Source organism: Brachyhypopomus gauderio, chromosome 20 (assembly GCF_052324685.1).
Source record: "Brachyhypopomus gauderio isolate BG-103 chromosome 20, BGAUD_0.2, whole genome shotgun sequence".
NCBI lineage: Eukaryota > Metazoa > Chordata > Actinopteri > Gymnotiformes > Hypopomidae > Brachyhypopomus > Brachyhypopomus gauderio.
In genome coordinates this window covers 1498584-1525462 of record NC_135230.1, presented here as the reverse complement: position 1 = coordinate 1525462, position 26879 = coordinate 1498584, and the positions used below count along the sequence as shown (strand labels likewise).

General features: G+C 42.4%; 6 non-coding genes across 6 annotated transcripts; all 6 read left to right on the top strand.

Annotated features, from left to right (window-relative positions):
• Positions 1–4521: 4521 nt before the first annotated feature.
• On the top strand, positions 4522–4685 carry LOC143484690 (U1 spliceosomal RNA). The gene has a single exon (XR_013122687.1). It is a non-coding gene; the product is annotated as a U1 spliceosomal RNA (small nuclear RNA).
• A 3984-nt stretch (positions 4686–8669) lies between these two features.
• On the top strand, positions 8670–8833 carry LOC143484692 (U1 spliceosomal RNA). Its single transcript, XR_013122689.1, has one exon. It is a non-coding gene; the product is annotated as a U1 spliceosomal RNA (small nuclear RNA).
• A 3987-nt stretch (positions 8834–12820) lies between these two features.
• Positions 12821–12984, top strand: LOC143484689 (U1 spliceosomal RNA). Its single transcript, XR_013122686.1, has one exon. It is a non-coding gene; the product is annotated as a U1 spliceosomal RNA (small nuclear RNA).
• Positions 12985–16954: 3970 nt separating this feature from the next.
• LOC143484688 (U1 spliceosomal RNA) lies at positions 16955–17118 on the top strand. The gene has a single exon (XR_013122685.1). It is a non-coding gene; the product is annotated as a U1 spliceosomal RNA (small nuclear RNA).
• Positions 17119–21126: 4008 nt separating this feature from the next.
• On the top strand, positions 21127–21290 carry LOC143484685 (U1 spliceosomal RNA). The gene has a single exon (XR_013122684.1). It is a non-coding gene; the product is annotated as a U1 spliceosomal RNA (small nuclear RNA).
• Positions 21291–25300: 4010 nt separating this feature from the next.
• On the top strand, positions 25301–25464 carry LOC143484691 (U1 spliceosomal RNA). Its single transcript, XR_013122688.1, has one exon. It is a non-coding gene; the product is annotated as a U1 spliceosomal RNA (small nuclear RNA).
• The last annotated feature ends 1415 nt before the right edge of the window (positions 25465–26879 follow it).

Below are 26879 nucleotides of genomic sequence, written 5' to 3'. Positions count from 1 at the left end.
AGATCAGAAAGGTGTTTAACTTGATATTTATTGCACATCAACAGACCAGTGCAGGATAAAATCCTTTAAAATCCCAAATCTTTGTCAAAAAAAAAAAGCAAAAGTAAACAGTTACACTATATAAATTTACATCTATCAAACTAACTTAAAATCTCTCAACCTGAGACAGCTAGTTTGTTCACAACAGAAGTAAACTTAACAATAAAACCTCTATTCTTAATTAAATAAATCAAATACCCAGTCTGGTAGATATTCAGGAACTTCAAGTATTTTGTTAAATAATGTTTATATCGCCACCTTCAGCTTGCTCCTGACTCGCCATTTTTGCCTCTTCTCCGTTTGTGTGTCACTAGTGTGCTTCGGCGCGCGTGTAACAACACTGGCTCTGATTGATGGCTACCATAACGCTGCCTTAGCCAATCGCTTACTGACTTGTTAAGTTAAACAGGTGTTACACCGAGAATTGTGACCTATCGAGATCTGTTACTCCTCACTAGCCTGAGCAGCGGTCCGCTCGGATTACTGTTAGTATATCAATATATAGTAACGCACCGCTTTTAATGACCAGTAACGTCAACGGCGTTGTAACAACAGGAAAAGTAATTAATTATATTATTCCGTTACTGACAAAATGACGCCGTTACCTAACGCAGTTATTTTTAAAGGTGTTATTTGCAACACTGCCCAGTACAATACTAACCTTAACCTCAGCCAGTACAATACTAAGCCTAATGACATGCTCATTACTTTCAATAGACTGAAGCACGTGTTACCTGCTCTGAAGTCCAAGCTCCATTAGTTGGGTTCATTAAAGAGGACAGTGTGTCGATCGTGGTGATGTTCCAAGTGTAGATCTCACTGACGTTGGCCACACGAGACGTGGAGCCCAGTAGCTGAAGCACACTGTCCCCAAGGCCTGAGGGATATGCCTGCAATACACACAGACACACACACACACACACACACACACACAATCAAAAACAAATACGCCTTATAGAGTTTAATACATGCTGCCACCCCAAGCCCCGATGGATACACCTGCAATACACACACACACACACACACACACACACACACACACACACACACACACACACACATCAGCAATATGCTAGCAAAGCTGACCTGGTTTAGTTTGTTTAGGATGACCCTCTCCATGCCAAGATCCACCACTTTCTGAGTGATAGCTTCCAAGTTACTTGTTAGCGTGGTTACATTCAGACACAGATCAAACTGGGTGGAACTGTAACCAGCAGGGAATGATGGCTCTGCAATGATTGCTTCTGTGATCTCACCCACAGTGCATCCTGTCAGACACAGAGAGAAGAGATCCATTTCTGTGATATCCTTCATTGACAGGGCTATTATGCATTGCAAGCACTGAATCTAACATTAACCACTATTTGTTTTTGTCAGTAATGAAGACCATGAACTATGTTTTTGCTACATTTGTGAGGACATTTAAAGACTGGAGGACATAATGTAAATCTGTAGTGTTAGTGTGTTTGTGGGGGAATCAAAGTGGTGTTGTGAATAGGACCAGCATTAGTAGTAGCGTTGTCACCTGTCACTGTGTTCTTGGTAGTCATGTTGGTGCTGCTGAGACTGGTGGTGTTCACTTGAGCTGTAGTAGTGTTGACATTGGCAGGGGGGATAGAAGTGGTGTTTTGAATAGCTGTAGCATTTGTAGTAGCGTTGACACCAGTCTCTGTGTTCTTGGTAGTCATGTTGGTGCTGCTGAGACTGGTGGTGTTCACATGAGCTGTAGTATTGTTGAGATTACCAGTAGTGTTGACAGGAGTGCTACTGAAATTTGTAGTAGTACTGAATATGGTATCATTTCTTGTTACGTTGACACCCATAGTGACAGTTGTGAGGGTGGTGGTGATCAAGTCGGGCTTTCCACCAGTCAGACCGATGTTCAGGGTGTCCAGCTGAGACTGTAACTGCTGTGCCTCCCAGGACTGGACCAGTGTGGTGTTCTCAAACAGCTTTAGGTCTGGTAGATTTACCCCCAGTAGATACCGAACTGTACTGACACTCAATTCCTTATACACAAAAACACACAATTTTTTTCAGTCCAAAACTGTTTCATGGTATTAATACGGAAATTATATTCTATTTTCATGTGTTTCATACCATCACCACTGCAAAGTTCAAACTCAAGAACGTGCTGATATCCATGCTGATGTTCTGTGTAGAAAGTTCTTGAATATCTGCAACTGGAGCTCCACCTAACCAAGGGAGATAAAACAACAATCCATCTGTGATTTCACAGGGAAAGCTGACACAACCACATTAATGTTAAAACCAGCTGTGAGTTCAAGCTGACAAATCCAGTTCTCTGTAAAACTACGACTACAGGAATTCTGAGAAGGCAAAAGTTGGAGTGTAGATGGTGGGACAGAGATGGAAGGATGTCACATTAGGTTTGGAGAAATCTCTCCCTCACTCTGACTGTATGCAACCTCTCACTCTCTCTCTCTCTCTCACTCTCTGTCTGTCTCTCAATATATCTCAATATCAGTGTTGCCATAGTTACTTTGAAACAGTAATCCGACTACTGACTACTGACTACTTCTTTAAAAAGTAACTCAGTTAAGTTACTGACTACTTGCTTTTAAAAGTAACTAAGTTAGATTACTTTTAGTTACTTTCAGCAGAGGCTGATCCCCCGCCCCTATAACATGAAAATGACTACCAGTTCTGCCAATACTCACTTTATTGACATGTATTTTAACCGGAACATCAAAAATGACACTGGCATTTGTAAACTTTTTCTTGAAATAGGCTTACATGTTTTTTAAATAAATAAATAAGACAGTCTTTCTGTTCAACTCCGCCCACTTACAGGGTTGCCAACTGTCACGCATTGAGACACACGCATTTGACTGTCTTCACACGCTTACGCCACACTTCCGATATCTCACGCCGAAAAAAAAATCCAGTTTATTTACCTCTGATCCACATCTATGATTCAATGAGTTACTAGTTCGATCTGGCGCCAACCACCGGCGATCGATCGATCGCGATATAATACTGAATTTAGTCAATTTTACACCCCGCCCGGTAACAATTTACGTTCGCCGCCAAGCCCCGGTTTTTTTTTTTTTTTTCAGGTTTGACGTTGTGTTTTTGAAAGTAGACAGCACTCTGTCGCCAGGACAGAGTGTACAACGGACCTTAATGTTGTCTTCCTTAGCCGAAATAAAATCAAAATAATGCCTGTATTTCCAGCTGCTAAAGGCGAACCTCTCCTTCCATCTGACTTTGGCGCCGCAGAGCAGAGATGACGTAACCGCGTAAGAAACGTGTAGCCAAAAAATAAGAATGAATAAATATAACCTACGTTCCCCCGAAATGCAGAAATAGTAACGCACGATGTTTTAGATAAGTAACTTTAATCTGACTACTAGTTTTTAAATAGTAGTTGCGTTAGACTACTCGTTACTGAAAAAAGTAGTCCGACTACAGTAACGCGTTACTAAGTAACGCGTTACCGGCATCACTGCTCAATATACACAATATACACATTCTCCTATATGTAATTTCTTTGTTTCACACCATAATCCTCATTGACTCTTGAGCCTTCAAAAAATCACATCAAAATACCCCACAAACACAGTAATATACGATTGTGTACATATGTGTGTGTATATATCTATCTATATGTGAATTCATATGTTTGTGTGTGTATGTTTTACCGAGGAAAGGTGCGATGAGCACGTAATATTCAGTGCTGTTACTGCGCATATCGCTGAACGAGATGTTGGCGATGTTGTACAGAACTATTTTCTGATCCATTGAGCATGATAACAAATTCACATGTTTTACATTCCTGCAGAGTTAAAAACAACACAAACAGCCTTGTGGACTTGACGTATACAACATGCAGCAATATCATTTGGAGTGTACAATTAAAAATAACCGAATATACATGATCATGCAGTCAGTCTTGAAGTTCAGAAGAGTGCAGTCCTGGGAACATCTAAGCTACTACATTAGAGTACCTGATAGAGGAACCACGCTAGGAGGAAAAAGACCTCATGGAGTAGGATGAGAGGACAAACTTATCTAGAGATAGACATTTCTGAATTTCTCTCTTATCTGATCTAAAATCTTATGGAGAGGCAGTGTTCAGCTACTGTGCTGTTTCAAAAGGGAACAAGTTGATAGATATTAGAAGAGACCTAACACTAGATGGTATTACATCTAATATAAAATCACTCTCATTTGGTCAGGTTTATTTTACAGAAGGGCTTAAGGCTCGGCTTAGTTACACATGTCAGCAAGAAGAGAATAAACTTAATGTGCAGTGTAACTGGGAGCCAGTACACGTGTCTGACTGGGAGACGTGACATGTAGAGAGTTCTCATAGTTGTATTGTTAGTGGGAGAAGTATAATGACCAAGAGGTGTAGGGATTGCAGAGGAGAAAGACTGGTACTGAAAACTTGCATTCAGAAAATCTAAGCAAGACATTGCATTGCTTAGCTGAGCTGGGAAATATAGTGAGGGGGAAATATAGACCTGGCAGGGGTGAGACCATGATCAGGAAGGTGGTTCGCCCAAGGTGAGGCTCAGCCATTGCACTCAGGCTGTGCTGACCCTTGCGAATTCCCCAAATGCGGGAATCTCGACTGCATAATTTCTGGTAGTGGGGGACTGCGTTCGCGCTCTCCCCTGATATTTTAGGGCAGTCATGGCCTGGCGGTTAGGGAACTGGTCTTGTGACCGGAGGGTCGTGGGTTCGATTCCCAGACAGGCCATGACTGAGGTGCCCTTGAGCAAGGCACCTAACCCCAACTGCTCCCCGGGCGCCAGGGCTAGGGCTGCCCACCGCTCTGGGCACGTGTGATCCACAGCCCCCTAGTAACCACTAGTGTGTGTGTGTGTGTGTTCTGAATGCACAGATGGGTTAAAAGCGGAGGACAAATTTCGATTGGGGTGTAAAAATCACAATTGACAAAATATGGCACATTTCATTTCATAGTTCTTGTGTTGATGTTCGTGTGTGCATGTTATTGTGTGAGTGTGAGTATGTGTGTGTGTGTATACTCACTTTAGGTTGTCAGCATTGATGTTGTTAAGTACACTGACGCTCAAAGAACAGAGATTGGAGCCGATTGCATTCAATTCAGCAGAACCCAGAGTTTGACCAGCCACACTTAGATATACCATAATTATTGCATCAATCTACACACCCACACACACAAGCACACACATGCACAGGATAAATTGGTCACATATTCTGTTTGTCATAATTTGATCATCTGCAGGAAATACCTGAAATATTGCCCTAACAGTAACCCTAAAATACCTTAATCCAAGTACAGTATTAACCCCAATCCAACCCCATAGGATCCATGCACTAACACTGTAGAGTAAAATACAAAACCCTAACCCAGCCCACTACAATAATAACCTAAACACCAAACAGTACAGTACTAAACTTAACCCTAACCACTTCAAAACTAACCTAAACACCACCCAGTACAATACTATCCCTAACCCCACCAAGTACAATACTAACCCTGACACAGCCAGTACTATACTAACCGCAACACACCCATTATAATACTAACGCTAACACATCCCAGTACAATATTACTAACCCTAACACACACAGTACAATACTAACCTTAACCTTACCCAGTACAATACTAAGCCTAACGGCCTGCACATTACTTTCAATAGACTGAAGCACGTTTTACCTGCTCTGAAGTCCAGGCTCCATCAGTTGTGTTCATTAAAGAGGACAGTGTGTCGATCGTGGTGATGTTCCAAGTGTAGATCTCACTGACGTTGGCCACACGAGACGTGGAGCCCAGTAGCTGAAGCACACTGTCCCCAAGGCCTGAGGGATATGCCTGTAATACACACACACACACACACACACACACACACACACACACACACACACACAATCAAAAACAAATACGCCTTATAGAGTTTAATACATGCTGCCACCCCAAGCCCCGATAGATACCTGCAATACACACACACACACACACACACACACACACACACACACACACACACACAAGAACAACACTGAAACACATCACTCCCTGTTGATGTAAGTCTAGAATATGCCTAGATATGACAAAACATACATCCCATGCAAACAAACGTACTATATTGGTAAAGTGTAAATAATAATAGAATACTGTTGGAAACACGTGAACACAGACACACACATAGCCACAACCATCAACCCCACACTATCAGAGCTAATAATACTCAAAATAATACTTAGCAAAGCTGACCTGGTTTAATTTTTCCAGAATGATCCTCTTCGTGATGATATCCACCACTTTCTGAATTATATCTTTCAGATATCTTATTAGTGTGGGTAAATCCAGACACAGATCAAACTGGGTGGAACTGTAACCAGCAGGGAATGATGGCTCTGCAATGATTGCTTCTGTGATCTCACCCACAGTGCATCCTGTCAGACACAGAGAGAAGAGATCCATTTCTGTGATATCCTTCATTGACAGGGCTATTATGCATTGCAAGCACTGAATCTAACATTAACCACTATTTGTTTTTGTCAGTAATGAAGACCATGAACTATGTTTTTGCTACATTTGTGAGGACATTTAAAGACTGGAGGACATAATGTAAATCTGTAGTGTTAGTGTGTTTGTGGGGGAATCAAAGTGGTGTTGTGAATAGGACCAGCATTAGTAGTAGCGTTGTCACCTGTCACTGTGTTCTTGGTAGTCATGTTGGTGCTGCTGAGACTGGTGGTGTTCACTTGAGCTGTAGTAGTGTTGACATTGGCAGGGGGGATAGAAGTGGTGTTTTGAATAGCTGTAGCATTTGTAGTAGCGTTGACACCAGTCTCTGTGTTCTTGGTAGTCATGTTGGTGCTGCTGAGACTGGTGGTGTTCACATGAGCTGTAGTATTGTTGAGATTACCAGTAGTGTTGACAGGAGTGCTACTGAAATTTGTAGTAGTACTGAATATGGTATCATTTCTTGTTACGTTGACACCCATAGTGACAGTTGTGAGGGTGGTGGTGATCAAGTCGGGCTTTCCACCAGTCAGACCGATGTTCAGGGTGTCCAGCTGAGACTGTAACTGCTGTGCCTCCCAGGACTGGACCAGTGTGGTGTTCTCAAACAGCTTTAGGTCTGGTAGATTTACCCCCAGTAGATACCGAACTGTACTGACACTCAATTCCTTATACACAAAAACACACAATTTTTTTCAGTCCAAAACTGTTTCATGGTATTAATACGGAAATTATATTCTATTTTCATGTGTTTCATACCATCACCACTGCAAAGTTCAAACTCAAGAACGTGTTGATATCCATGCTGATGTTCTGTGTAGAAAGTTCTTGAATATCTGCAACTGGAGCTCCACCTAACCAAGGGAGATAAAACAACAATCCATCTGTGATTTCACAGGGAAAGCTGACACAACCACATTAATGTTAAAACCAGCTGTGAGTTCAAGCTGACAAATCCAGTTCTCTGTAAAACTACGACTACAGGAATTCTGAGAAGGCAAACGTTGGAGTGGAGATGGTGGGACAGAGATGGAAGGATGTCACATTAGGTTTGGAGAAATCTCTCCCTCACTCTGACTGTATGCAACCTCTCACTCTCTCTCTCTCTCTCACTCTCTGTCTGTCTCTCAATATATCTCAATATACACAATATACACATTCTCCTATATGTAATTTCTTTGTTTCACACCATAATCCTCATTGACTCTTGAGCCTTCAAAAAATCACATCAAAATACCCCACAAACACAGTAATATACGATTGTGTACATATGTGTGTGTATATATCTATCTATATGTGAATTCATATGTTTGTGTGTGTATGTTTTACCGAGGAAAGGTGCGATGAGCACGTAATATTCAGTGCTGTTACTGCGCATATCGCTGAACGAGATGTTGGCGATGTTGTACAGAACTATTTTCTGATCCATTGAGCATGATAACAAATTCACATGTTTTACATTCCTGCAGAGTTAAAAACAACACAAACAGCCTTGTGGACTTGACGTATACAACATGCAGCAATATCATTTGGAGTGTACAATTAAAAATAACCGAATATACATGATCATGCAGTCAGTCTTGAAGTTCAGAAGAGTGCAGTCCTGGGAACATCTAAGCTACTACATTAGAGTACCTGATAGAGGAACCACGCTAGGAGGAAAAAGACCTCATGGAGTAGGATGAGAGGACAAACTTATCTAGAGATAGACATTTCTGAATTTCTCTCTTATCTGATCTAAAATCTTATGGAGAGGCAGTGTTCAGCTACTGTGCTGTTTCAAAAGGGAACAAGTTGATAGATATTAGAAGAGACCTAACACTAGATGGTATTACATCTAATATAAAATCACTCTCATTTGGTCAGGTTTATTTTACAGAAGGGCTTAAGGCTCGGCTTAGTTACACATGTCAGCAAGAAGAGAATAAACTTAATGTGCAGTGTAACTGGGAGCCAGTACACGTGTCTGACTGGGAGACGTGACATGTAGAGAGTTCTCATAGTTGTATTGTTAGTGGGAGAAGTATAATGACCAAGAGGTGTAGGGATTGCAGAGGAGAAAGACTGGTACTGAAAACTTGCATTCAGAAAATCTAAGCAAGACATTGCATTGCTTAGCTGAGCTGGGAAATATAGTGAGGGGGAAATATAGACCTGGCAGGGGTGAGACCATGATCAGGAAGGTGGTTCGCCCAAGGTGAGGCTCAGCCATTGCACTCAGGCTGTGCTGACCCTTGCGAATTCCCCAAATGCGGGAATCTCGACTGAATAATTTCTGGTAGTGGGGGACTGCGTTCGCGCTCTCCCCTGATATTTTAGGGCAGTCATGGCCTGGCGGTTAGGGAACTGGTCTTGTGACCGGAGGGTCGTGGGTTCGATTCCCAGACAGGCCATGACTGAGGTGCCCTTGAGCAAGGCACCTAACCCCAACTGCTCCCCGGGCGCCAGGGCTAGGGCTGCCCACCGCTCTGGGCACGTGTGATCCACAGCCCCCTAGTAACCACTAGTGTGTGTGTGTGTGTTCTGAATGCACAGATGGGTTAAAAGCGGAGGACAAATTTCGATTGGGGTGTAAAAATCACAATTGACAAAATATGGCTCATTTCATAGTTCTTGTGTTGATGTTCGTGTGAGTATGTGTGTGTGTGTATACTCACTTTAGGTTGTCAGCATTGATGTTGTTAAGTACACTGACGCTCAAAGAACAGAGATTGGAGCCGATTGCATTCAATTCAGCAGAACCCAGAGTTTGACCAGCCACACTTAGATATACCATAATTATTGCATCAATCTACACACCCACACACACAAGCACACACATGCACAGGATAAATTGGTCACATATTCTGTTTGTCATAATTTGATCATCTGCAGGAAATACCTGAAATATTGCCCTAACAGTAACCCTAAAATACCTTAATCCAAGTACAGTATTAACCCCAATCCAACCCCATAGGATCCATGCACTAACACTGTAGAGTAAAATACAAAACCCTAACCCAGCCCACTACAATAATAACCTAAACACCAAACAGTACAGTACTAAACTTAACCCTAACCACTTCAAAACTAACCTAAACACCACCCAGTACAATACTATCCCTAACCCCACCAAGTACAATACTAACCCTGACACAGCCAGTACTATACTAACCGCAACACACCCATTATAATACTAACGCTAACACATCCCAGTACAATATTACTAACCCTAACACACACAGTACAATACTAACCTTAACCTTACCCAGTACAATACTAAGCCTAACGGCCTGCACATTACTTTCAATAGACTGAAGCACGTTTTACCTGCTCTGAAGTCCAGGCTCCATCAGTTGTGTTCATTAAAGAGGACAGTGTGTCGATCGTGGTGATGTTCCAAGTGTAGATCTCACTGACGTTGGCCACACGAGACGTGGAGCCCAGTAGCTGAAGCACACTGTCCCCAAGGCCTGAGGGATATGCCTGTAATACACACACACACACACACACACACACACACACACACACACACACACACACAATCAAAAACAAATACGCCTTATAGAGTTTAATACATGCTGCCACCCCAAGCCCCGATAGATACCTGCAATACACACACACACACACACACACACACACACACACACACACACACACACACACACACACACACACACACACACACACACAAGAATAACACTGAAACACATCACTCCCTGTTGATGTAAGTCTAGAATATGCCTAGATATGACAAAACATACATCCCATGCAAACAAACGTACTATATTGGTAAAGTGTAAATAATAATAGAATACTGTTGGAAACACGTGAACACAGACACACACATAGCCACAACCATCAACCCCACACTATCAGAGCTAATAATACTCAAAATAATACTTAGCAAAGCTGACCTGGTTTAATTTTTCCAGAATGATCCTCTTCGTGATGATATCCACCACTTTCTGAATTATATCTTTCAGATATCTTATTAGTGTGGGTAAATCCAGACACAGATCAAACTGGGTGGAACTGTAACCAGCAGGGAATGATGGCTCTGCAATGATTGCTTCTGTGATCTCACCCACAGTGCATCCTGTCAGACACAGAGAGAAGAGATCCATTTCTGTGATATCCTTCATTGACAGGGCTATTATGCATTGCAAGCACTGAATCTAACATTAACCACTATTTGTTTTTGTCAGTAATGAAGACCATGAACTATGTTTTTGCTACATTTGTGAGGACATTTAAAGACTGGAGGACATAATGTAAATCTGTAGTGTTAGTGTGTTTGTGGGGGAATCAAAGTGGTGTTGTGAATAGGACCAGCATTAGTAGTAGCGTTGTCACCTGTCACTGTGTTCTTGGTAGTCATGTTGGTGCTGCTGAGACTGGTGGTGTTCACTTGAGCTGTAGTAGTGTTGACATTGGCAGGGGGGATAGAAGTGGTGTTTTGAATAGCTGTAGCATTTGTAGTAGCGTTGACACCAGTCTCTGTGTTCTTGGTAGTCATGTTGGTGCTGCTGAGACTGGTGGTGTTCACATGAGCTGTAGTATTGTTGAGATTACCAGTAGTGTTGACAGGCGTGCTACTGAAACTTGTAGTAGTACTGAATATGGTATCATTTCTTGTTACGTTGACACCCATAGTGACAGTTGTGAGGGTGGTGGTGATCAAGTCGGGCTTTCCACCAGTCAGACCGATGTTCAGGGTGTCCAGCTGAGACTGTAACTGCTGTGCCTCCCAGGACTGGACCAGTGTGGTGTTCTCAAACAGCTTTAGGTCTGGTAGATTTACCCCCAGTAGATACCGAACTGTACTGACACTCAATTCCTTATACACAAAAACACACAATTTTTTTCAGTCCAAAACTGTTTCATGGTATTAATACGGAAATTATATTCTATTTTCATGTGTTTCATACCATCACCACTGCAAAGTTCAAACTCAAGAACGTGTTGATATCCATGCTGATGTTCTGTGTAGAAAGTTCTTGAATATCTGCAACTGGAGCTCCACCTAACCAAGGGAGATAAAACAACAATCCATCTGTGATTTCACAGGGAAAGCTGACACAACCACATTAATGTTAAAACCAGCTGTGAGTTCAAGCTGACAAATCCAGTTCTCTGTAAAACTACGACTACAGGAATTCTGAGAAGGCAAACGTTGGAGTGGAGATGGTGGGACAGAGATGGAAGGATGTCACATTAGGTTTGGAGAAATCTCTCCCTCACTCTGACTGTATGCAACCTCTCACTCTCTCTCTCTCTCTCACTCTCTGTCTGTCTCTCAATATATCTCAATATACACAATATACACATTCTCCTATATGTAATTTCTTTGTTTCACACCATAATCCTCATTGACTCTTGAGCCTTCAAAAAATCACATCAAAATACCCCACAAACACAGTAATATACGATTGTGTACATATGTGTGTGTATATATCTATCTATATGTGAATTCATATGTTTGTGTGTGTATGTTTTACCGAGGAAAGGTGCGATGAGCACGTAATATTCAGTGCTGTTACTGCGCATATCGCTGAACGAGATGTTGGCGATGTTGTACAGAACTATTTTCTGATCCATTGAGCATGATAACAAATTCACATGTTTTACATTCCTGCAGAGTTAAAAACAACACAAACAGCCTTGTGGACTTGACGTATACAACATGCAGCAATATCATTTGGAGTGTACAATTAAAAATAACCGAATATACATGATCATGCAGTCAGTCTTGAAGTTCAGAAGAGTGCAGTCCTGGGAACATCTAAGCTACTACATTAGAGTACCTGATAGAGGAACCACGCTAGGAGGAAAAAGACCTCATGGAGTAGGATGAGAGGACAAACTTATCTAGAGATAGACATTTCTGAATTTCTCTCTTATCTGATCTAAAATCTTATGGAGAGGCAGTGTTCAGCTACTGTGCTGTTTCAAAAGGGAACAAGTTGATAGATATTAGAAGAGACCTAACACTAGATGGTATTACATCTAATATAAAATCACTCTCATTTGGTCAGGTTTATTTTACAGAAGGGCTTAAGGCTCGGCTTAGTTACACATGTCAGCAAGAAGAGAATAAACTTAATGTGCAGTGTAACTGGGAGCCAGTACACGTGTCTGACTGGGAGACGTGACATGTAGAGAGTTCTCATAGTTGTATTGTTAGTGGGAGAAGTATAATGACCAAGAGGTGTAGGGATTGCAGAGGAGAAAGACTGGTACTGAAAACTTGCATTCAGAAAATCTAAGCAAGACATTGCATTGCTTAGCTGAGCTGGGAAATATAGTGAGGGGGAAATATAGACCTGGCAGGGGTGAGACCATGATCAGGAAGGTGGTTCGCCCAAGGTGAGGCTCAGCCATTGCACTCAGGCTGTGCTGACCCTTGCGAATTCCCCAAATGCGGGAATCTCGACTGCATAATTTCTGGTAGTGGGGGACTGCGTTCGCGCTCTCCCCTGATATTTTAGGGCAGTCATGGCCTGGCGGTTAGGGAACTGGTCTTGTGACCGGAGGGTCGTGGGTTCGATTCCCAGACAGGCCATGACTGAGGTGCCCTTGAGCAAGGCACCTAACCCCAACTGCTCCCCGGGCGCCAGGGCTAGGGCTGCCCACCGCTCTGGGCACGTGTGATCCACAGCCCCCTAGTAACCACTAGTGTGTGTGTGTGTGTTCTGAATGCACAGATGGGTTAAAAGCGGAGGACAAATTTCGATTGGGGTGTAAAAATCACAATTGACAAAATATGGCACATTTCATTTCATAGTTCTTGTGTTGATGTTCGTGTGTGCATGTTATTGTGTGAGTGTGAGTATGTGTGTGTGTGTATACTCACTTTAGGTTGTCAGCAGTGATGTTGTTAAGTACACTGATGCTCAAAGAACAGAGATTGGAGCCGATTGCATTCAATTCAGCAGAACCCAGAGTTTGACCAGCCACACTTAGATATACCATAATTATTGCATCAATCTACACACCCACACACACAAGCACACACATGCACAGGATAAATTGGTCACATATTCTGTTTGTCATAATTTGATCATCTGCAGGAAATACCTGAAATATTGCCCTAACAGTAACCCTAAAATACCTTAATCCAAGTACAGTATTAACCCCAATCCAACCCCATAGGATCCATGCACTAACACTGTAGAGTAAAATACAAAACCCTAACCCAGCCCACTACAATAATAACCTAAACACCAAACAGTACAGTACTAAACTTAACCCTAACCACTTCAAAACTAACCTAAACACCACCCAGTACAATACTATCCCTAACCCCACCAAGTACAATACTAACCCTGACACAGCCAGTACTATACTAACCGCAACACACCCATTATAATACTAACGCTAACACATCCCAGTACAATATTACTAACCCTAACACACACAGTACAATACTAACCTTAACCTTACCCAGTACAATACTAAGCCTAACGGCCTGCACATTACTTTCAATAGACTGAAGCACGTTTTACCTGCTCTGAAGTCCAGGCTCCATCAGTTGTGTTCATTAAAGAGGACAGTGTGTCGATCGTGGTGATGTTCCAAGTGTAGATCTCACTGACGTTGGCCACACGAGACGTGGAGCCCAGTAGCTGAAGCACACTGTCCCCAAGGCCTGAGGGATATGCCTGCAATACACACACACACACACACACACACAATCAAAAACAAATACGCCTTATAGAGTTTAATACATGCTGCCACCCCAAGCCCCGATAGATACCTGCAATACACACACACACACACACACACACACACACACACACACACACACACACACACACACACACACACACAACACTGAAACACATCACTCCCTGTTGATGTAAGTCTAGAATATGCCTAGATATGACAAAACATACATCCCATGCAAACAAACGTACTATATTGGTAAAGTGTAAATAATAATAGAATACTGTTGGAAACACGTGAACACAGACACACACATAGCCACAACCATCAACCCCACACTATCAGAGCTAATAATACTCAAAATAATACTTAGCAAAGCTGACCTGGTTTAATTTTTCCAGAATGATCCTCTTCGTGATGATATCCACCACTTTCTGAATTATATCTTTCAGATATATTATTAGTGTGGGTAAATCCAGACACAGATCAAACTGGGTGGAACTGTAACCAGCAGGGAATGATGGCTCTGCAATGATTGCTTCTGTGATCTCACCCACAGTGCATCCTGTCAGACACAGAGAGAAGAGATCCATTTCTGTGATATCCTTCATTGACAGGGCTATTATGCATTGCAAGCACTGAATCTAACATTAACCACTATTTGTTTTTGTCAGTAATGAAGACCATGAACTATGTTTTTGCTACATTTGTGAGGACATTTAAAGACTGGAGGACATAATGTAAATCTGTAGTGTTAGTGTGTTTGTGGGGGAATCAAAGTGGTGTTGTGAATAGGACCAGCATTAGTAGTAGCGTTGTCACCTGTCACTGTGTTCTTGGTAGTCATGTTGGTGCTGCTGAGACTGGTGGTGTTCACTTGAGCTGTAGTAGTGTTGACATTGGCAGGGGGGATAGAAGTGGTGTTTTGAATAGCTGTAGCATTTGTAGTAGCGTTGACACCAGTCTCTGTGTTCTTGGTAGTCATGTTGGTGCTGCTGAGACTGGTGGTGTTCACATGAGCTGTAGTATTGTTGAGATTACCAGTAGTGTTGACAGGAGTGCTACTGAAATTTGTAGTAGTACTGAATATGGTATCATTTCTTGTTACGTTGACACCCATAGTGACAGTTGTGAGGGTGGTGGTGATCAAGTCGGGCTTTCCACCAGTCAGACCGATGTTCAGGGTGTCCAGCTGAGACTGTAACTGCTGTGCCTCCCAGGACTGGACCAGTGTGGTGTTCTCAAACAGCTTTAGGTCTGGTAGATTTACCCCCAGTAGATACCGAACTGTACTGACACTCAATTCCTTATACACAAAAACACACAATTTTTTTCAGTCCAAAACTGTTTCATGGTATTAATACGGAAATTATATTCTATTTTCATGTGTTTCATACCATCACCACTGCAAAGTTCAAACTCAAGAACGTGTTGATATCCATGCTGATGTTCTGTGTAGAAAGTTCTTGAATATCTGCAACTGGAGCTCCACCTAACCAAGGGAGATAAAACAACAATCCATCTGTGATTTCACAGGGAAAGCTGACACAACCACATTAATGTTAAAACCAGCTGTGAGTTCAAGCTGACAAATCCAGTTCTCTGTAAAACTACGACTACAGGAATTCTGAGAAGGCAAACGTTGGAGTGGAGCTGGTGGGACAGAGATGGAAGGATGTCACATTAGGTTTGGAGAAATCTCTCCCTCACTCTGACTGTATGCAACCTCTCACTCTCTCTCTCTCTCTCACTCTCTGTCTGTCTCTCAATATATCTCAATATACACAATATACACATTCTCCTATATGTAATTTCTTTGTTTCACACCATAATCCTCATTGACTCTTGAGCCTTCAAAAAATCACATCAAAATACCCCACAAACACAGTAATATACGATTGTGTACATATGTGTGTGTATATATCTATCTATATGTGAATTCATATGTTTGTGTGTGTATGTTTTACCGAGGAAAGGTGCGATGAGCACGTAATATTCAGTGCTGTTACTGCGCATATCGCTGAACGAGATGTTGGCGATGTTGTACAGAACTATTTTCTGATCCATTGAGCATGATAACAAATTCACATGTTTTACATTCCTGCAGAGTTAAAAACAACACAAACAGCCTTGTGGACTTGACGTATACAACATGCAGCAATATCATTTGGAGTGTACAATTAAAAATAACCGAATATACATGATCATGCAGTCAGTCTTGAAGTTCAGAAGAGTGCAGTCCTGGGAACATCTAAGCTACTACATTAGAGTACCTGATAGAGGAACCACGCTAGGAGGAAAAAGACCTCATGGAGTAGGATGAGAGGACAAACTTATCTAGAGATAGACATTTCTGAATTTCTCTCTTATCTGATCTAAAATCTTATGGAGAGGCAGTGTTCAGCTACTGTGCTGTTTCAAAAGGGAACAAGTTGATAGATATTAGAAGAGACCTAACACTAGATGGTATTACATCTAATATAAAATCACTCTCATTTGGTCAGGTTTATTTTACAGAAGGGCTTAAGGCTCGGCTTAGTTACACATGTCAGCAAGAAGAGAATAAACTTAATGTGCAGTGTAACTGGGAGCCAGTACACGTGTCTGACTGGGAGACGTGACATGTAGAGAGTTCTCATAGTTGTATTGTTAGTGGGAGAAGTATAATGACCAAGAGGTGTAGGGATTGCAGAGGAGAAAGACTGGTACTGAAAACTTGCATTCAGAAAATCTAAGCAAGACATTGCATTGCTTAGCTGAGCTGGGAAATATAGTGAGGGGGAAATATAGACCTGGCAGGGGTGAGACCATGATCAGGAAGGTGGTTCGCCCAAGGTGAGGCTCAGCCATTGCACTCAGGCTGTGCTGACCCTTGCGAATTCCCCAAATGCGGGAATCTCGACTGCATAATTTCTGGTAGTGGGGGACTGCGTTCGCGCTCTCCCCTGATATTTTAGGGCAGTCATGGCCTGGCGGTTAGGGAACTGGTCTTGTGACCGGAGGGTCGTGGGTTCGATTCCCAGACAGGCCATGACTGAGGTGCCCTTGAGCAAGGCACCTAACCCCAACTGCTCCCCGGGCGCCAGGGCTAGGGCTGCCCACCGCTCTGGGCACGTGTGATCCACAGCCCCCTAGTAACCACTAGTGTGTGTGTGTGTGTTCTGAATGCACAGATGGGTTAAAAGCGGAGGACAAATTTCGATTGGGGTGTAAAAATCACAATTGACAAAATATGGCACATTTCATTTCATAGTTCTTGTGTTGATGTTCGTGTGTGCATGTTATTGTGTGAGTATGTGTGTGTGTGTATACTCACTTTAGGTTGTCAGCATTGATGTTGTTAAGTACACTGACGCTCAAAGAACAGAGATTGGAGCCGATTGCATTCAATTCAGCAGAACCCAGAGTTTGACCAGCCACACTTAGATATACCATAATTATTGCATCAATCTACACACCCACACACACAAGCACACACATGCACAGGATAAATTGGTCACATATTCTGTTTGTCATAATTTGATCATCTGCAGGAAATACCTGAAATATTGCCCTAACAGTAACCCTAAAATACCTTAATCCAAGTACAGTATTAACCCCAATCCAACCCCATAGGATCCATGCACTAACACTGTAGAGTAAAATACAAAACCCTAACCCAGCCCACTACAATAATAACCTAAACACCAAACAGTACAGTACTAAACTTAACCCTAACCACTTCAAAACTAACCTAAACACCACCCAGTACAATACTATCCCTAACCCCACCAAGTACAATACTAACCCTGACACAGCCAGTACTATACTAACCGCAACACACCCATTATAATACTAACGCTAACACATCCCAGTACAATATTACTAACCCTAACACACACAGTACAATACTAACCTTAACCTTACCCAGTACAATACTAAGCCTAACGGCCTGCACATTACTTTCAATAGACTGAAGCACGTTTTACCTGCTCTGAAGTCCAGGCTCCATCAGTTGTGTTCATTAAAGAGGACAGTGTGTCGATCATGGTGATGTTCCAAGTGTAGATCTCACTGACGTTGGCCACACGAGACGTGGAGCCCAGTAGCTGAAGCACACTGTCCCCAAGGCCTGAGGGATATGCCTGTAATACACACACACACACACACACACACACACACACACACACACACACACACACAATCAAAAACAAATACGCCTTATAGAGTTTAATACATGCTGCCACCCCAAGCCCCGATAGATACCTGCAATACACACACACACACACACACACACACACACACACACACACACACACACACACACACACACACACACACACACACACACAAGAACAACACTGAAACACATCACTCCCTGTTGATGTAAGTCTAGAATATGCCTAGATATGACAAAACATACATCCCATGCAAACAAACGTACTATATTGGTAAAGTGTAAATAATAATAGAATACTGTTGGAAACACGTGAACACAGACACACACATAGCCACAACCATCAACCCCACACTATCAGAGCTAATAATACTCAAAATAATACTTAGCAAAGCTGACCTGGTTTAATTTTTCCAGAATGATCCTCTTCGTGATGATATCCACCACTTTCTGAATTATATCTTTCAGATATCTTATTAGTGTGGGTAAATCCAGACACAGATCAAACTGGGTGGAACTGTAACCAGCAGGGAATGATGGCTCTGCAATGATTGCTTCTGTGATCTCACCCACAGTGCATCCTGTCAGACACAGAGAGAAGAGATCCATTTCTGTGATATCCTTCATTGACAGGGCTATTATGCATTGCAAGCACTGAATCTAACATTAACCACTATTTGTTTTTGTCAGTAATGAAGACCATGAACTATGTTTTTGCTACATTTGTGAGGACATTTAAAGACTGGAGGACATAATGTAAATCTGTAGTGTTAGTGTGTTTGTGGGGGAATCAAAGTGGTGTTGTGAATAGGACCAGCATTAGTAGTAGCGTTGTCACCTGTCACTGTGTTCTTGGTAGTCATGTTGGTGCTGCTGAGACTGGTGGTGTTCACTTGAGCTGTAGTAGTGTTGACATTGGCAGGGGGGATAGAAGTGGTGTTTTGAATAGCTGTAGCATTTGTAGTAGCGTTGACACCAGTCTCTGTGTTCTTGGTAGTCATGTTGGTGCTGCTGAGACTGGTGGTGTTCACATGAGCTGTAGTATTGTTGAGATTACCAGTAGTGTTGACAGGAGTGCTACTGAAATTTGTAGTAGTACTGAATATGGTATCATTTCTTGTTACGTTGACACCCATAGTGACAGTTGTGAGGGTGGTGGTGATCAAGTCGGGCTTTCCACCAGTCAGACCGATGTTCAGGGTGTCCAGCTGAGACTGTAACTGCTGTGCCTCCCAGGACTGGACCAGTGTGGTGTTCTCAAACAGCTTTAGGTCTGGTAGATTTACCCCCAGTAGATACCGAACTGTACTGACACTCAATTCCTTATACACAAAAACACACAATTTTTTTCAGTCCAAAACTGTTTCATGGTATTAATACGGAAATTATATTCTATTTTCATGTGTTTCATACCATCACCACTGCAAAGTTCAAACTCAAGAACGTGTTGATATCCATGCTGATGTTCTGTGTAGAAAGTTCTTGAATATCTGCAACTGGAGCTCCACCTAACCAAGGGAGATAAAACAACAATCCATCTGTGATTTCACAGGGAAAGCTGACACAACCACATTAATGTTAAAACCAGCTGTGAGTTCAAGCTGACAAATCCAGTTCTCTGTAAAACTACGACTACAGGAATTCTGAGAAGGCAAACGTTGGAGTGGAGCTGGTGGGACAGAGATGGAAGGATGTCACATTAGGTTTGGAGAAATCTCTCCCTCACTCTGACTGTATGCAACCTCTCACTCTCTCTCTCTCTCTCACTCTCTGTCTGTCTCTCAATATATCTCAATATACACAATATACACATTCTCCTATATGTAATTTCTTTGTTTCACACCATAATCCTCATTGACTCTTGAGCCTTCAAAAAATCACATCAAAATACCCCACAAACACAGTAATATACGATTGTGTACATATGTGTGTGTATATATCTATCTATATGTGAATTCATATGTTTGTGTGTGTATGTTTTACCGAGGAAAGGTGCGATGAGCACGTAATATTCAGTGCTGTTACTGCGCATATCGCTGAACGAGATGTTGGCGATGTTGTACAGAACTATTTTCTGATCCATTGAGCATGATAACAAATTCACATGTTTTACATTCCTGCAGAGTTAAAAACAACACAAACAGCCTTGTGGACTTGACGTATACAACATGCAGCAATATCATTTGGAGTGTACAATTAAAAATAACCGAATATACATGATCATGCAGTCAGTCTTGAAGTTCAGAAGAGTGCAGTCCTGGGAACATCTAAGCTACTACATTAGAGTACCTGATAGAGGAACCACGCTAGGAGGAAAAAGACCTCATGGAGTAGGATGAGAGGACAAACTTATCTAGAGATAGACATTTCTGAATTTCTCTCTTATCTGATCTAAAATCTTATGGAGAGGCAGTGTTCAGCTACTGTGCTGTTTCAAAAGGGAACAAGTTGATAGATATTAGAAGAGACCTAACACTAGATGGTATTACATCTAATATAAAATCACTCTCATTTGGTCAGGTTTATTTTACAGAAGGGCTTAAGGCTCGGCTTAGTTACACATGTCAGCAAGAAGAGAATAAACTTAATGTGCAGTGTAACTGGGAGCCAGTACACGTGTCTGACTGGGAGACGTGACATGTAGAGAGTTCTCATAGTTGTATTGTTAGTGGGAGAAGTATAATGACCAAGAGGTGTAGGGATTGCAGAGGAGAAAGACTGGTACTGAAAACTTGCATTCAGAAAATCTAAGCAAGACATTGCATTGCTTAGCTGAGCTGGGAAATATAGTGAGGGGGAAATATAGACCTGGCAGGGGTGAGACCATGATCAGGAAGGTGGTTCGCCCAAGGTGAGGCTCAGCCATTGCACTCAGGCTGTGCTGACCCTTGCGAATTCCCCAAATGCGGGAATCTCGACTGCATAATTTCTGGTAGTGGGGGACTGCGTTCGCGCTCTCCCCTGATATTTTAGGGCAGTCATGGCCTGGCGGTTAGGGAACTGGTCTTGTGACCGGAGGGTCGTGGGTTCGATTCCCAGACAGGCCATGACTGAGGTGCCCTTGAGCAAGGCACCTAACCCCAACTGCTCCCCGGGCGCCAGGGCTAGGGCTGCCCACCGCTCTGGGCACGTGTGATCCACAGCCCCCTAGTAACCACTAGTGTGTGTGTGTGTGTTCTGAATGCACAGATGGGTTAAAAGCGGAGGACAAATTTCGATTGGGGTGTAAAAATCACAATTGACAAAATATGGCACATTTCATTTCATAGTTCTTGTGTTGATGTTCGTGTGTGCATGTTATTGTGTGAGTATGTGTGTGTGTGTATACTCACTTTAGGTTGTCAGCATTGATGTTGTTAAGTACACTGACGCTCAAAGAACAGAGATTGGAGCCGATTGCATTCAATTCAGCAGAACCCAGAGTTTGACCAGCCACACTTAGATATACCATAATTATTGCATCAATCTACACACCCACACACACAAGCACACACATGCACAGGATAAATTGGTCACATATTCTGTTTGTCATAATTTGATCATCTGCAGGAAATACCTGAAATATTGCCCTAACAGTAACCCTAAAATACCTTAATCCAAGTACAGTATTAACCCCAATCCAACCCCATAGGATCCATGCACTAACACTGTAGAGTAAAATACAAAACCCTAACCCAGCCCACTACAATAATAACCTAAACACCAAACAGTACAGTACTAAACTTAACCCTAACCACTTCAAAACTAACCTAAACACCACCCAGTACAATACTATCCCTAACCCCACCAAGTACAATACTAACCCTGACACAGCCAGTACTATACTAACCGCAACACACCCATTATAATACTAACGCTAACACATCCCAGTACAATATTACTAACCCTAACACACACAGTACAATACTAACCTTAACCTTACCCAGTACAATACTAAGCCTAACGGCCTGCACATTACTTTCAATAGACTGAAGCACGTTTTACCTGCTCTGAAGTCCAGGCTCCATCAGTTGTGTTCATTAAAGAGGACAGTGTGTCGATCGTGGTGATGTTCCAAGTGTAGATCTCACTGACGTTGGCCACACGAGACGTGGAGCCCAGTAGCTGAAGCACACTGTCCCCAAGGCCTGAGGGATATGCCTGTAATACACACACACACACACACACACACACACACACACACACACACACACACACAATCAAAAACAAATACGCCTTATAGAGTTTAATACATGCTGCCACCCCAAGCCCCGATAGATACCTGCAATACACACACACACACACACACACACACACACACACACACACACACACACACACACACACACACACACACACACACACACACAAGAACAACACTGAAACACATCACTCCCTGTTGATGTAAGTCTAGAATATGCCTAGATATGACAAAACATACATCCCATGCAAACAAACGTACTATATTGGTAAAGTGTAAATAATAATAGAATACTGTTGGAAACACGTGAACACAGACACACACATAGCCACAACCATCAACCCCACACTATCAGAGCTAATAATACTCAAAATAATACTTAGCAAAGCTGACCTGGTTTAATTTTTCCAGAATGATCCTCTTCGTGATGATATCCACCACTTTCTGAATTATATCTTTCAGATATCTTATTAGTGTGGGTAAATCCAGACACAGATCAAACTGGGTGGAACTGTAACCAGCAGGGAATGATGGCTCTGCAATGATTGCTTCTGTGATCTCACCCACAGTGCATCCTGTCAGACACAGAGAGAAGAGATCCATTTCTGTGATATCCTTCATTGACAGGGCTATTATGCATTGCAAGCACTGAATCTAACATTAACCACTATTTGTTTTTGTCAGTAATGAAGACCATGAACTATGTTTTTGCTACATTTGTGAGGACATTTAAAGACTGGAGGACATAATGTAAATCTGTAGTGTTAGTGTGTTTGTGGGGGAATCAAAGTGGTGTTGTGAATAGGACCAGCATTAGTAGTAGCGTTGTCACCTGTCACTGTGTTCTTGGTAGTCATGTTGGTGCTGCTGAGACTGGTGGTGTTCACTTGAGCTGTAGTAGTGTTGACATTGGCAGGGGGGATAGAAGTGGTGTTTTGAATAGCTGTAGCATTTGTAGTAGCGTTGACACCAGTCTCTGTGTTCTTGGTAGTCATGTTGGTGCTGCTGAGACTGGTGGTGTTCACATGAGCTGTAGTATTGTTGAGATTACCAGTAGTGTTGACAGGAGTGCTACTGAAATTTGTAGTAGTACTGAATATGGTATCATTTCTTGTTACGTTGACACCCATAGTGACAGTTGTGAGGGTGGTGGTGATCAAGTCGGGCTTTCCACCAGTCAGACCGATGTTCAGGGTGTCCAGCTGAGACTGTAACTGCTGTGCCTCCCAGGACTGGACCAGTGTGGTGTTCTCAAACAGCTTTAGGTCTGGTAGATTTACCCCCAGTAGATACCGAACTGTACTGACACTCAATTCCTTATACACAAAAACACACAATTTTTTTCAGTCCAAAACTGTTTCATGGTATTAATACGGAAATTATATTCTATTTTCATGTGTTTCATACCATCACCACTGCAAAGTTCAAACTCAAGAACGTGTTGATATCCATGCTGATGTTCTGTGTAGAAAGTTCTTGAATATCTGCAACTGGAGCTCCACCTAACCAAGGGAGATAAAACAACAATCCATCTGTGATTTCACAGGGAAAGCTGACACAACCACATTAATGTTAAAACCAGCTGTGAGTTCAAGCTGACAAATCCAGTTCTCTGTAAAACTACGACTACAGGAATTCTGAGAAGGCAAACGTTGGAGTGGAGATGGTGGGACAGAGATGGAAGGATGTCACATTAGGTTTGGAGAAATCTCTCCCTCACTCTGACTGTATGCAACCTCTCACTCTCTCTCTCTCTCTCACTCTCTGTCTGTCTCTCAATATATCTCAATATACACAATATACACATTCTCCTATATGTAATTTCTTTGTTTCACACCATAATCCTCATTGACTCTTGAGCCTTCAAAAAATCACATCAAAATACCCCACAAACACAGTAATATACGATTGTGTACATATGTGTGTGTATATATCTATCTATATGTGAATTCATATGTTTGTGTGTGTATGTTTTACCGAGGAAAGGTGCGATGAGCACGTAATATTCAGTGCTGTTACTGCGCATATCGCTGAACGAGATGTTGGCGATGTTGTACAGAACTATTTTCTGATCCATTGAGCATGATAACAAATTCACATGTTTTACATTCCTGCAGAGTTAAAAACAACACAAACAGCCTTGTGGACTTGACGTATACAACATGCAGCAATATCATTTGGAGTGTACAATTAAAAATAACCGAATATACATGATCATGCAGTCAGTCTTGAAGTTCAGAAGAGTGCAGTCCTGGGAACATCTAAGCTACTACATTAGAGTACCTGATAGAGGAACCACGCTAGGAGGAAAAAGACCTCATGGAGTAGGATGAGAGGACAAACTTATCTAGAGATAGACATTTCTGAATTTCTCTCTTATCTGATCTAAAATCTTATGGAGAGGCAGTGTTCAGCTACTGTGCTGTTTCAAAAGGGAACAAGTTGATAGATATTAGAAGAGACCTAACACTAGATGGTATTACATCTAATATAAAATCACTCTCATTTGGTCAGGTTTATTTTACAGAAGGGCTTAAGGCTCGGCTTAGTTACACATGTCAGCAAGAAGAGAATAAACTTAATGTGCAGTGTAACTGGGAGCCAGTACACGTGTCTGACTGGGAGACGTGACATGTAGAGAGTTCTCATAGTTGTATTGTTAGTGGGAGAAGTATAATGACCAAGAGGTGTAGGGATTGCAGAGGAGAAAGACTGGTACTGAAAACTTGCATTCAGAAAATCTAAGCAAGACATTGCATTGCTTAGCTGAGCTGGGAAATATAGTGAGGAGGAAATATAGACCTGGCAGGGGTGAGACCATGATCAGGAAGGTGGTTCGCCCAAGGTGAGGCTCAGCCATTGCACTCAGGCTGTGCTGACCCTTGCGAATTCCCCAAATGCGGGAATCTCGACTGAATAATTTCTGGTAGTGGGGGACTGCGTTCGCGCTCTCCCCTGATATTTTAGGGCAGTCATGGCCTGGCGGTTAGGGAACTGGTCTTGTGACCGGAGGGTCGTGGGTTCGATTCCCAGACAGGCCATGACTGAGGTGCCCTTGAGCAAGGCACCTAACCCCAACTGCTCCCCGGGCACCAGGGCTAGGGCTGCCCACCGCTCTGGGCACGTGTGATCCACAGCCCCCTAGTAACCACTAGTGTGTGTGTGTGTGTTCTGAATGCACAGATGGGTTAAAAGCGGAGGACAAATTTCGATTGGGGTGTAAAAATCACAATTGACAAAATATGGCACATTTCATTTCATAGTTCTTGTGTTGATGTTCGTGTGTGCATGTTATTGTGTGAGTGTGAGTGTGAGTATGTGTGTGTGTGTATACTCACTTTAGGTTGTCAGCATTGATGTTGTTAAGTACACTGACGCTCAAAGAACAGAGATTGGAGCCGATTGCATTCAATTCAGCAGAACCCAGAGTTTGACCAGCCACACTTAGATATACCATAATTATTGCATCAATCTACACAAGCACACACATGCACAGGATAAATTGGTCACATATTCTGTTTGTCATAATTTGATCATCTGCAGGAAATACCTGAAATATTGCCCTAACAGTAACCCTAAAATACCTTTAATCCAAGTACAGTATTAACCCCAATCCAACCCCATAGGATCCATGCACTAACACTGTAGAGTAAAATACAAAACCCTAACCCAGCCCACTACAATAATAACCTAAACACCAAACAGTACAGTACTAAACTTAACCCTAACCACTTCAAAACTAACCTAAACACCACCCAGTACAATACTATCCCTAACCCCACCAAGTACAATACTAACCCTGACACAGCCAGTACTATACTAACCGCAACACACCCATTATAATACTAACGCTAACACATCCCAGTACAATATTACTAACCCTAACACACACAGTACAATACTAACCTTAACCTTACCCAGTACAATACTAAGCCTAACGGCCTGCACATTACTTTCAATAGACTGAAGCACGTTTTACCTGCTCTGAAGTCCAGGCTCCATCAGTTGTGTTCATTAAAGAGGACAGTGTGTCGATCGTGGTGATGTTCCAAGTGTAGATCTCACTGACGTTGGCCACACGAGACGTGGAGCCCAGTAGCTGAAGCACACTGTCCCCAAGGCCTGAGGGATATGCCTGTAATACACACACACACACACACACACACACACACACACACACACACACACACAATCAAAAACAAATACGCCTTATAGAGTTTAATACATGCTGCCACCCCAAGCCCCGATAGATACCTGCAATACACACACACACACACACACACACACACACACACACACACACACACACACACACACACACACACACACACAAGAACAACACTGAAACACATCACTCCCTGTTGATGTAAGTC